Here is a 14,185-nt window from a genome sequence, read left to right as displayed (position 1 = left end):
TAGGACAGTCACAGCCACTCACTCTCTGGTACTGTGTGTCAGCGTGTGATTGACAGGTGTGTATAGGATAGACACTGTCACTCACTATCTGGTACTGTGTGTCATTGTAAGATTGACAGGTTTGTATAGGACAGATACTGCCACTCAATTTCTGATCCTGTCTGTCAGTGTGGGATTGACACGTGTGTATAGTACAGACACTGTCAATCACTCTCTGGCACTTTGTGTCATTGTAAGATTGACACGTTTGTATAGGACAGATACTGCCACTCAATCTCTGATCCTGTGTGTCAGTATGGGATTGACAGGTGTGTATAGGACAGACACTGTCAATCACTCTCTGGCACTGTGTGCCAGTGTGTGCTTGACAGGTGTGTATAGGACAGACACTGACACTCACTCTCTGGTACTCTTTGTCAGTGTGTGATTGACAGTGTGTATAGGGCAGTCACTGCCACTCCCTCTCTGGTACAGTGTGTCAGTGTGTGATTCGCAGGTGTGTATAGGAGAGACACTGCCACTCACTCTCTGGTACTGTGTGTCAGCGTGTGTTTGACAAGTGTGTATAGGACAGACACTGTCACTCACTCTTTGGTACTTTGTGTCAGTGTGTGATTGACAGGTGTGTATTGGACAGACACTGTCACTCACTCTCTGGTACTGTGTGTCAGTGTAGGATTGACAGGTGTGCATTGGACAGACACTGACACTCACTTTCTGCTACTGTGTGTCAGTGTAATTGACAGATGTGTATAGGACAGACACTGTCACTCACTCTCTGGTACTGTGTGTCAGTGTGTGATTGACAATTGTGTATTGGACAGACACTGCCACTCACTCTCTGGTACTGTGTGTCAGTGTGTGCTTGACAAGTTTGTACATGACAGACACAGCCACTCACTCTCTGGTACTGTGTGTCAGTGTGTGATTGACAGGTGTGTATAAGGCAGACACAGCCACTCACTCTCTGGTACTGTGTGTCAAGTGTAGGATTGACAGGTATGTATTGGACATACATTGTCACTCATTCTCTGGTACTGATTGTCAGTGTGTGATTGTCAGGTGTGTATAGGACAGACACTGCCACTCACTTTCTGGTACTGTGGGTCAGTGTAGGATTGAGAGGTGTGTATAGGACAGACACTGCCACTCACTCTCTGGTCATATATATCAGTTTGGGTATTGTTGTTGACTATAGGATAGATATTGTACATGTCACTCTCTGTTACTGTGTGGCACTGTTTGATTGTCAGTGGAATACAATATGTAAATCATTTAACTCCAACTCTCTAATACAGTGTGACCTAACAGATAGATGTATTATTTTTCCAAAAATGAACTATATTTTATTCTCTGATAAAGTACACCAGTGTGGGATTGAGGGAGGATATCGGAAAGACACTGCCACTGTCACTCTCTGGTACTGTGTCTCATTGTCGGATTGACTACTGAATATGGGATAGACACTGTCCCTCTCATTCTCTGATATTGCTATCAGTACGGGATATATTGGTTAACATAGGATAGATATTGCATCTCTCAATCTCTGGTACAGTGAGGCAGAGTTGGATTGCCAGGTGAGTTTTTTTTTTAGAAATACAGCCCCTGTTTTTCCCTCATCTATGTGTCAGATTCTGATGACAGGTGAGTGTTGGATAGATACTGCCTCTGTCATTCTCTGACACGTTGTGACACGTGAGTTTTGCATAGATACTGCCTCGGTCATTCTCTGACACTATGTGACAGGTGAGTGTTGGATGGATACGGCCTCTGTCATTCTCTGATACTATGTGACAGGTGAGTGTTGGATAGATACTGCCTCTGTCATTCTCTGATACTATGTGACAGGTGAGTGTTGGATCGATACTGCCTCTCTCATTCTCTGATAATATGTGACAGATTCTGATTGAGAGATGAGGGTATGATTGAAACTGCCACTTTCAATCTGCGGTGTAGTGTCAGTGTGGGACTTACTGGTAATTATAGGATTGATACTGACACTTTCAATCGCTGATCCGCTAACAGTTAAATATAGAATTAATATTGTGGGTGTCTGGTATGGTGGATTTGACTCTGTATCTGCCCATCTCTTGTATGTGAATGAGAATTATACTCTGTATATCAGTTTCTGAGACAAGAGCGTGGGTTTTATCCTGTACCTGTCAATTTCTGGTAATTGTCTGTGGGTTTCACAGAAACATAGAAACATAGAAAATAGGTGCAGGTGTAGACCATTCGGCCCTACTAGCCTGCACCGCCATTCAATGAGTTCATGGCTGAACATGCAACTTTAATACCCCGTTCCTGCTTTCTCGGCATACCCCTTGATCTCCCGAGTAGTAAGGACTTCATCTAACTCCTTTTTGAATATAGTTGGTGAATTGGTAGAGAATTCCACAGGTTCACCAGTCTCTGGGTGCAGACGTTTCTCCTCATCTCAGTCCTAAATGTCTTACCCCTTATCCTTAGACTGTGACCCCTGGTTCTGGACTTCCCCAACATTGGGAACATTCTTCCTGCATCTAACCTGTCTGAACCCATCAGAATTTTACACGTTTCTATGTGGCCCCCTCTCATTCTTCTGAACTCCAGTGAATGCAAGCACAGTTGGTCCAGTCTTTCTTGATAGCTCAGTCCCGCCATCCCGGGAATCAGTCTGGTGATTCTTCGCTGCACTCCCTCAATAGTACTGACAGGTACAAAGGAAAGCTCACTCTCAATTAAGCATAAACTGGCATTCTGTCTGTGTGTAAAAGGGATATTCTCTCAGTCCGGGATCATTCTGTGTTTGTGTAAAAGAGATATTCTCTCTGTCCCGGATCATTCTGCGTGTGAGTAAAAGGGATATTCTCTGATATTGGGAAATGGGGACACTGTGGGAACATGGGGACATGGGTACATGGGGACATGGGGACACGGGAACACGGGGACATGGGGATATGGGGAGATGGGAACATGGGGACACGGGTGCAGGGGGACATGAGATGGGGGGACATGCGGACGCGGGAACATGGAGCCATGGAGACATAGGGACATGGGGACATGGGGACGCGGGAATATGGAGACATGGAGACACGGGGACATGCATACATGGGGACACAGGAACACAGGGATGTGGGGACGTGGGGATATGGGGAGATGGAGACTTAGAGACACGGGACACTGTGGGGACATGGGAAAATGGGGATCCGGGAACACGGGATATGGGGAGATAGGAACATGGGGACATGGACACGGGGACATGGGGAACACGGGGACATGGGAACACGGGGAGACGAGGACACAGGGACACGGGGACATGTGGACATGGAGACATGTGGATATGGGGACACGGGGACTCGTGGACACGAGGACACGGGGACACGGGGACTTGTGGACATGGGGACATGTGGACATGGGACATGGGGACACGGGGACACGGGGACATTGGGACCTGTAGACAGCGGGACATGGGGACACGTGGACTTGTGGACATGTGGATATAGGGACATGGGGACATTTGGTCATAGGGACATGTGGACATAGGGACATGTGGACATGTGGGCATGTGGACATGTGGACATGGGGACATGGGGACATGTGGACATCGGGACATGTGGACATGGGGACATGTGGACATGGGACATGTGGACATGTGAACATGGGGACAAGTGGACATGGGGATATGGGAACATGAGGACATGCGGACATGGGGACATAGGGACATGTGGACATGGGGACACAGGGATGGGGACATGGGGCACTATTGGGACAAGGGGCACTATGGGGACATGGGAAACGTCAACATGGGGAGATGGGGACATGGGGATACTGTGGGGATATGAGGCTATGCGGACACGTGGACACTGTGGGGACATGGGGTCATGGGGACATGGGGATATGTGGACATGGGGAAATGGGGACATGGGCACACGAGGATATGGAGACACGGGAACACGGGATAAGGGGACATGGGGAGATACTGTGGGGATATGAGGACATATCAGCACCATATCAAGTGATGGGTCCTTTGACAAGCAGATTGATGCAAGGATCTGTAAAACCAGCCAGGCAATTGGTCGCTTGCGCACTAAGGTGTTGAGTCACCACCACATCCGACTGTCAACTAAACTGTTGGTGTATAGAGCAGTCCTGCTCTCATCTTTCCTTTATGGATGTGAGACCTGGAAACCCTACAGGCGTCACATCAAAAAGTTGGAAGCTTTCCATATGCGCAGTCTCATATCTATACGCCGCATACGCTGGCAAGACCGCGTGTGAAACTTTGAGTTTCTGGAGAAAGCACAATCAACTCGCATCGAGGTGATGATCATGCGAGCCAAGTTCCGGTGGGCTGGACATGTCAGCCACATGGATGAGTCAAGGATCGCTCATCAGCTTCTTCACGGCGAGCTCAGTGAAGGCCAAAGACACCAGTGGCGCTCCTGCAAGCGCTACAAATATTGCATCGAGGCTAACCTCCAGTACTGTGGCATCCAACCAATGGACCTCGAGAATATAGCAGCTCATAAAATCCAGTGGCGAACCCTCACAAGGACTGCCTGGCAGATCTTTGAAGAAAGCCGATGCCAACTCCTGCGGGACACTAGAGATAGACGACATCAGGTGCCAGTACTGTCAGCATCAGGCACATCGAACTTACCTTGTCCGACGTGCAAGAGACTATGTGCATCCAAAATTGGCCTATACAGCCACTAAAAGACACATGCCATTGGTGATTAGCACATCAACGCCTTTGTTGGATATGACAGACGACCTAGAAAATTAGGACATGAGGACATGGGAACATGGGCAAATGGGGACATGGGCAAATGGGGACATGTGGACATGAGGACATGGGGACATGGGGACATGTGGACATGGGGACATGGGGACATGGGGACATGGGGACATGGTGATATGGGAACATGGGAAAATTGGGACATGGGCAAATGGGGACATGGGCAAATGGGGACATGGGGACATGGGGACATGGGGACATGGTGGTATGGGGACATGGGCAAATCGGGACATGGGCAAATGGGGTCATGGGGACATGGGGACATGTGGACATGGGGATATGGGGACATGGGGACATCGGAAAATGGGCAAATGTGGACATGGGGACATGGGGACATGGGAACATGGCGACATGGGGATATGGGGACATGGGGACATGGGGATATGGGGATATGGGGACATGGGGACATGGTGATATGGGGATATGGGGATATGGGCAAATGGGGGCATGGGGACATGGGGACATGCGAACATGGGGACATGGGGACATGGGGATATGGGGATATGGGGACATGGGGATATGGGGATATGCTGATATGGCGACATGGGGACATGGGGACGTGGAGATATGGGGATATGGAGAATGGGACACGGGGACATGGGGATATGGGGATATGGGGATATGGGGATATGGGAATATGGGGACATGGGGACATGGGGATATGGGTTTATAGGGACATGGGGATATGGACAAATGGTGTCATGGGCAAATAGGGACATGTGGACATGTGGACATGGGGACATGGGGAGATGTGGAAATGGGGATATGGGGACATGGGGACATGGTGAAATGGGGACATGGGGATATGGGCAAATGGGGACATGGGCAAATGGGGAATTGGGCAAATGGGGACAAGGGGACATGGGGACATGGGGATATGGGCAAATGGGGACATGGGCAAATGGGGAATTGGGCAAATGGGGACAAGGGGACATGGGGACATGGGGAAATGGTGACATGGGGACATGGGGATATGGAGACATGGGGACATGGGGATATGGGGACATGGGGACATGGGGAAATGGGGACATGGGGATATGGAGACATGGGGACATGGGGACATGGGGACATGGGGAAATGGGAACATGGGGACATGGGGACATGGGGATATGGGGACATGGGGACATGGGGACAGGGGGACATGGGGACATGGGGACATGGGGACATGGGGATATGGGGACATGGGGATATGGGGACATGGGGATATGGTGACATGGGGATATGGGGATATGGGTTTATAGGGACATGGGGATATGGACAAATGGAGTCATGGGCAAATAGGGACATGTGGACATGTGGACATGGGGACATGGGGACATGTGGAAATGGGGATATGGGGACATGGGGACATGGTGAAATGGGGACATGGGGATACGGGGATATGGGCAAATGGGGACATGGGCAAATGGGGATATGTGCAAATGGGGACATGGGCAAATGGGGACATGGCGTTATGGGCAAATGGGGACATGGGCAAATGGGGAATTGGGCAAATGGGGACAAGGGCACATGGGGACATGGGGAAATGGTGACATGGGGACCTGGGGATATGGAGACATGGGGACATGGGGATATGGGGACATGGGGACATGGGGACATGGGGACATGGGGACATGGGGATATGGAGACATGGGGACATGGGGACATGGGGACATGGGGACATGGGGATATGGGTACATGGGGACATGGGAACATGGGGACATGGGGACATAGGGACATGGGGACATGGGGACATGGGGACAGGGGGACATGGGACATGGGGACATGGGGACATGGGGATATGGGGACATGGTTATATGGGGACATGGGCAAATGGGGACATGGGGACATGGGCAAATGGGGATATGGGGACATGGGGACATGGGGATATGGGGACATGGGGACATGGGAACATGGGGACATGGGGACATGGGGATATGGGGACATGGGGACATGGGGAGATGGGGACATGGAAACATGGTGATATGGGGACATGGGAACATGGGGACATGGGTTAATGGGTATATGGAGACATCGGGATATGGGGATATGGGGAAATGGGGAGGTGGGTTCATGTGGACATGGGGACATGGGGACCTCGGGACGTGGGGACATGTAGACATGGCGATATGGGGACATGGTGACATGGGGACATGGGCAAATGGGGACATGGGGACATGGGCAAATAGGGATATGGGGACATGGGCAAATGGGGATATGGGGATATGGGGACATGGGGAAATGGGGATATGGGGACATGGGGATATGGGGACATGGTTATATGGGGACATGGGCAAATGGGGACATGGGGACATGGGCAAATGTGGATATGGGGACATGGGGACATGGGGATATGGGGACATGGGGACATGGGAACATGGGGACATGGGGACATGGGGATATGGGGACATGGGGACATGGGGAGATGGGGACATGGAAAAATGGTGATATGGGGACATGGGAACATGGGGACATGGGGTCATGGGTATATGGGGACATGGGGATATGGGGATATGGGGACATGGGGACATGGGGATATGGGGACAAAGGGGCATGGGGATATGGGGAAATGGGAACATGTGGACATGGGGACATGGAGATATGAGGACATGGGGATATGGGGATATGGGGTCATGGGAACATGGGGACATGGGGCTATGAGGACATGGGGACATGGGGACATGGGGACATGGGAACATGGGATCATGGGGACATGGGGACATGGGCAAATAGGGACAGGGGCAAATGGGGACAAGTGGACATGTGGACATGGGGACATGGGGACATGTGGTTATGGGGATATTGCGACATGGGGATATGGGGATATGGCCAAATTGGGACATTGGCAAATGGGGATATGTGCAAATGGGGAAATGGGCAAATGGGGACATGGGGACATGGGGACATAGGGACATGGTGATATGGGGACATGGGCAAATGGGGACATGTGCAAATGGGGACATAGTGACATGGGGACATGGGGACATGGGCAAATGGGGACATGGACAAATGGGGACATGGGCAAATGGGGACATGGGGACATGGGGACATGGTGACATGGTGACATGGGGACATGGGGACATGGGGACATGGGGATATGGGGACATGGGAACATGGTGGCATGGGGACATGGGGAGGTGGGGTCAAGTGGACATGGGGACATGGGGACCTCGGGACATGGGGACATGTAGACATGGCGATATGGGGACATGGTGACATGGGGACATGGGCAAATAGGGATATGGGGACATGGGCAAATGGGGATATGGGGATATGGGGACATGGGGACATGGGGATATGGGGACATGGGGACATGGGGACATGGGGACATGGGGACATGGGGATATGGGGACATGGGGACATGGGGACATGGGAATATGGGGACATGGTGATATGGGAAAATGGGTACATGGGGACATGGGGATATGGGGACATGGGGACATGGGGACATGGGGACATGGGCACATGTGAACATGGGGACATGGGGACATGGGGACATGGGGACTTGGGGAATAGGGGACATTGGGATATGGGGACATGTGGAAATGGGGACATGGGAACAAGGGGACATGTGGACATGGGAATTTGGGGACATGGGGACAAGGGAACTTGGGGACATGGGGACATGGGGACTTGGGGATATTGGGACATGCGAACATGGGGATATGGGGACATGAGGATATGGGGACATGGGGACATGGGGATATGGGGACATGGGAACATGGGGACATGGGGACATGAGGATATGAGGACATGGTGACATGGAGACATGGGGACATCGGGATATGGGGATATGGGGATATGGGGACATGGGGACATGGGGATATTGGGATATGGGGACATGGGAACATGGGGACATGGGGACATGGGGATATAAGGACATGGGGACATGGGGATATGGGGACATGGGGATATGAGGACATGGGGACATATGGCCATGGGGACATGGGAACATGGGGACAGGGGGACATGGGGATATGAGGACATGGGGACATGGGGAATGGGGACATGGGACATGGGGACATCGGGATATGGGGATAAGGGGATAAGGGGATATGGGTATTTGGGGACATGGGGACATCGGGTTATGGGGATATGAAGATATGGGGATATGGGGACATGGGGACATGGGGACAAGGGGATATGGGGACATGGGAATATGGGGACATGGGGACATGGGGATATGGGGATATGGGGATATGGGGATATGGGGATATGGGGACATTGGGACATGGGGACATGGGGACATGGCCAAATGTGGATATGGGGACATGGGGACATGGGGATATGGGGACATGGGGACATGGGGACATGGGGACATGGAGATATGGGGACATGAGGACATGGGGAAATGGGAATATGGGCACATGGGGATATGGGGACATTGGGATATGGGGACATGGGCAAATGGCGATATGGGGACATAGGGATATGGGGACATGGGGAGATGGTGACATGGGGACATGGGAACATGGGCAAATGGGGAGATGGGGACATGGGGACATGGGGACATGGGCAAATGGGGATATGGGGATATGGGGACATGGGGATATGGGGATATGGGGACATGGGGACATGGGGACATGGGGACATGGCCAAATGTGGATCTGGGGATATGGTGAAATTGGGATATGGGGACATGGGGACATGGGGACATGGGGACATGGGGACATGGGGACATGAGGACATGGGGACATGAGGACATGGGGAAAGGGGAATATGGGCACATGGGGATATGGGGACATTGGGATATGGGGACATGGGCAAATGGGGATATGGGGACATGGGGATATGGGGATATGGGGACTTGGGGGCATGGGCAAATGGGGATATGGGGATATGGGGACATGGGCAAATGGGGATATGGGGACATGGGGACATGGGGACTTGTGGACATGGCGGCTTGGGGATACGGGGATAAGTGGACATGGGCAAATGGGGACATGGGGACTTGGGGACATGGGGACTTGGGGACATGGGGACTTGGGGACACGGGGATATGGGGACACGGGGATATGGGGACATGGGGACTTGGGGATACATGGATATGGGGCCCAGGGATATGGGGACAGGGGGATATGGCGACACAGGAATATGGGGACATGGGGACACAGGGATATGGGGAAATGGGGACACGGGGATATGGAGATATGGGGACAGAGGAACACAGGGATATGGGGACATGGTGACAGAGGAACACAGGGATATGGGGAAATGGGGATATGTGGACATGGGGATATGGAGGCATGGGGACAGAGGAACACAGCGATATGGGGACATACGGATATGGGGACATGGGGATAATAGGACATGGGGCTATGGGGACATGGGGATATGGGGACATGGGGATATGGGGACATGGGGATATGGTGACACGGGGACACGGGGACACGGGGACACGGGGACATGGAGACATGGGGACACGGGTACATGGAGACATAGGGACACGGGGACATGGAGATATGGTGACACGGGGACATGGGGACATGGGGACACAGGGTCATGAGGTCACGGGGACATGTGGATATGGTGACACGGGGACACGAGGACACGAGGACACGTGGACATGGGGACACGGGGACATGGGGATATGTGGACACGGGGACACGGGGACATGGAGACAAGGGTACACGGGGACACGGGGACATGGAGACATGGGGACACCGGGACATGGGTACATGGGGACATGGGGACATGGGGACATGGGTCAAAGGGTTATGGAAACATGGAGACAGAGGGATATGGGTACACGGGGAGACAGGGATATGGGGACATGGAGACATGGAGACAAAGGGATAAGGAAACATGGGGACAGAGGGATATGGGGACACGGGAACACAGGGATATGGGGACATGGGGACATAGGGATACGCAGACATGGGGACATGGGGCCACAGAGAAATGGGGACACGGGAACACATTGATATGGGGAGATGGGGACATGGGGACACAGAGATATGTGACATGGGGACTCAGGAATATGGGGACACGGTGACACAGGGATACGCAGACATGAGGACATGGGGCACAGAGATATGGGGACACGGGAACACATAGATATGGGAACATGGGGACATGGGCACACAGAGATATGGGGACACGGGAACACATCGATATGTGAACATGGGGACATGTAGACACAGGGATATGGAAACCTGGGGACACAGGGATATGGGTCTTGGGGACATGGGGTCAGGGGGACAGGGGGACATGGCATATATGGATATGGGGATATGGGGACATGGGGACATGGGGACATGGGGACATGGGGATATTGCGACATGGTGATATGGGGACATGGGCAAATGGGGACATGGGGACATGGGCAAATGGGGATATGGGGACATGGGGACATGGGGACATGGGAACATGGGGACATGGGAACATGGGGCCATGGAGATATGGAGATATGGGGACATGGGGCCATGGAGACATGGGGACATGGGAACATGGGGATATGGGGATATGGGTCATGGGCAAATGGGGATATGGGGACATGGGGACTTGGGGACATGGCGGCTTGGGGACACGGGGATATGTGGACATGGGCAAATGGGGACATGGGGACTTGGGGACATGGGGACATGGGGACATGGGGACATGGGGACATGGGAACATGGGGACATGGGGACATGGGGACATGAGGACATGGGGACATGGGGACATGTGGACATAGGAACATGGGGACATGGGTATATGGGGACAGGGGGACACGGGGACATGGGGACATGGGGACATCGGGATATGGGGATATGGGGATAAGGGGATATGGGGATTTGGGGACATGGGGACATCAGGATATGAGGATATGAGGACTTTGGGATATGGGGATTTGGGGACATGGGGACATGGGGACATGGGGACATGGGGAAAAGGGGATATGGGGACATGGGGATAAGGGGACATGGGGACATGGGGATATGGGGATATGGGGACATGGGGACATGGGGATATGGGGACATGGGGACATGGCCAAATATGGATATGGGGACATGGGGACATGGGGATATGGGGACTTGGGGACATGGGGACATGGGGACATGGGGACATGGGGACATGGGGACATGGAGATATGGGGACATGAGGACATGGGGAAATGGGAATATGGGCACATGGGGATATGGGGACATTGGGATATGGGGACATGGGCAAATGTGGATATGGGGACATAGGGATATGGGGACATGGGGACATGGGGACATGGGGACATGGGAACATGAGAACATGGGCAAATGGGGAAATGGGGACATGGGGACTTGGGGACATGGGAAAATGGGGATATGGGGATATGGGGATATGTGGATATGGGGATATGGGGACATGGGGACATGGGGACATGGGGACATGGGGACATGGGGACATGAGGACATGGGGAAATGGGAATATGGGCACATGGGGATATGGGGACATTGGGATATGGGGACATGGGCAAATGGGGATATGGGGACATGGGGATATGGGGACATGGGGACATGTGGACATGGGCAAATGGGAATATGGGGATATGGGGACATGGGCATATGGGGATATTGGGACATGGGGTCATGGGGACTTGTGGACATGGCGGCTTCGGGATACGGGGATAAGTGGACATGGGCAAATGGGGACATGGGGACTTGGGGACATGGGGACTTGGGGACATGGGGACTTGGGGACACGGGGATATGGGGACACGGGGATATGGGGACATGGGGACTTGGGGATACATGGATATGGGGCCCAGGGATATGGGGACAGGCGGATATGGGGACACAGGAATATGGGGACATGGGGACAGAGGAACACAGGGATATGGAAATATGGTGACAGAGGAACACAGAGATATGGGGACATGCGGACACGGGGATATGGAGACATGGGGACAGAGGAACACAGGGATATGGGGACATGGGGACATGGGGATATGGGGACACACGGATATGGAGACATGGGGACAGAGGAACACAGGGATATGGAAACATGGTGAAAGAGGAACACAGAGATATGGGGACATGGGGATGTGTGGACATGGGGATATGGAGGCATGGGGACAGAGGAACACAGGGATATGGGGAAATGGGATATGGGGACATGGGGATAATAGGACATGGGGATATGGGAACATGGGGATATAGGGACATGGGGATATGGGGACATGGGGATATGGGGACATGTGGATATGGTGACACGGGGACACGGGGACACGGGGACACGGGGACATGGAGACATGGGGACACGGGTACATGGAGACATAGGGACACGGGGACATGGAGGCATGGGGACACGGTGACATGGGGACATGGGGACACAGGGACATGAGGTCACGGGGACATGTGGATATGGTGACACGGGGATACGAGATCACGGAGACACGTGGACATGGGGACACGGGGACATGGGGATATGGGGACATGGGGACACGGGGGCATGGAGACAAGGGGACACGGGGACACGGGGACATGGAGACATGGGGGCACCGGGACATGGGTACATGGGAACATGGGGACATAGCGACATGTGGATATGGGTCAAAGGGATATGGAAAAATGGAGACAGAGGGATATTGGGACACGGGAACACAGGGATATGGGGATATGGAGACATGGAGACAAAGGGATATGGAAACATGGGGACAGAGGGATATGGGGTAACGGGAACACATGGATATGGGGACATGGGGACACAGGGATACGCAGACATGGGGACATGGGGCCACAGAGATATGGGGACACGGGAACACATTGATATGGGGAGATGGAGACATGGGGACTCAGAGATATGGGGACACGGGAACACATAGATATGGGGACATGGGGACATGGAGACACAGGGATATGGAAACATGGGGACACAGGGATATGGGTCTTGGGGACATGGGGTCAGGGGGACAGGGGGACATGGCATATATGGATATGGGGATATGGGGACATGGGGACATGGGGACATGGGGACATGGGGACATGGGGGTATTGCGACATGGTGATATGGGGATATGGGCAAATGGGGACATGGGGACATGGGCAAATGGGGATATGGGGACATGGGGACATGGGGACATGGGGACATGGGAACATGGGGACAAGGAGATATGGGGATATGAGGACATGGGACATGGGGACATGGGTACATGGGGACATGGGGATATGGGGATATGGGGACCTGGGCAAATGGAAACATGGGGATATGGGGACATGGGAACATGGGTAAATGGGGATATGGGGACATGGGGACATGGGGACATGGGCAAATGATGATATGGGGATATGGGGACATGGGGATATGGGGATATGGGGACATGGGGACATGGGGACATGGCTAAATGTGGATATGGGGACATGGGGACATGGGGATATGGGGACATGGGATATGGGGACATGGGGACATGGGGACATGGGGACATGAGGACATGGGGAAATGGGAATATGGGCACATGGGGATAAGGGGACA

The sequence above is a fragment of the Pristiophorus japonicus genome, chromosome 25 (genome assembly GCF_044704955.1).
Source record: "Pristiophorus japonicus isolate sPriJap1 chromosome 25, sPriJap1.hap1, whole genome shotgun sequence".
Taxonomy (NCBI): Eukaryota; Metazoa; Chordata; class Chondrichthyes; family Pristiophoridae; genus Pristiophorus; species Pristiophorus japonicus.
Note: the sequence above shows the minus strand (reverse complement) of the source record.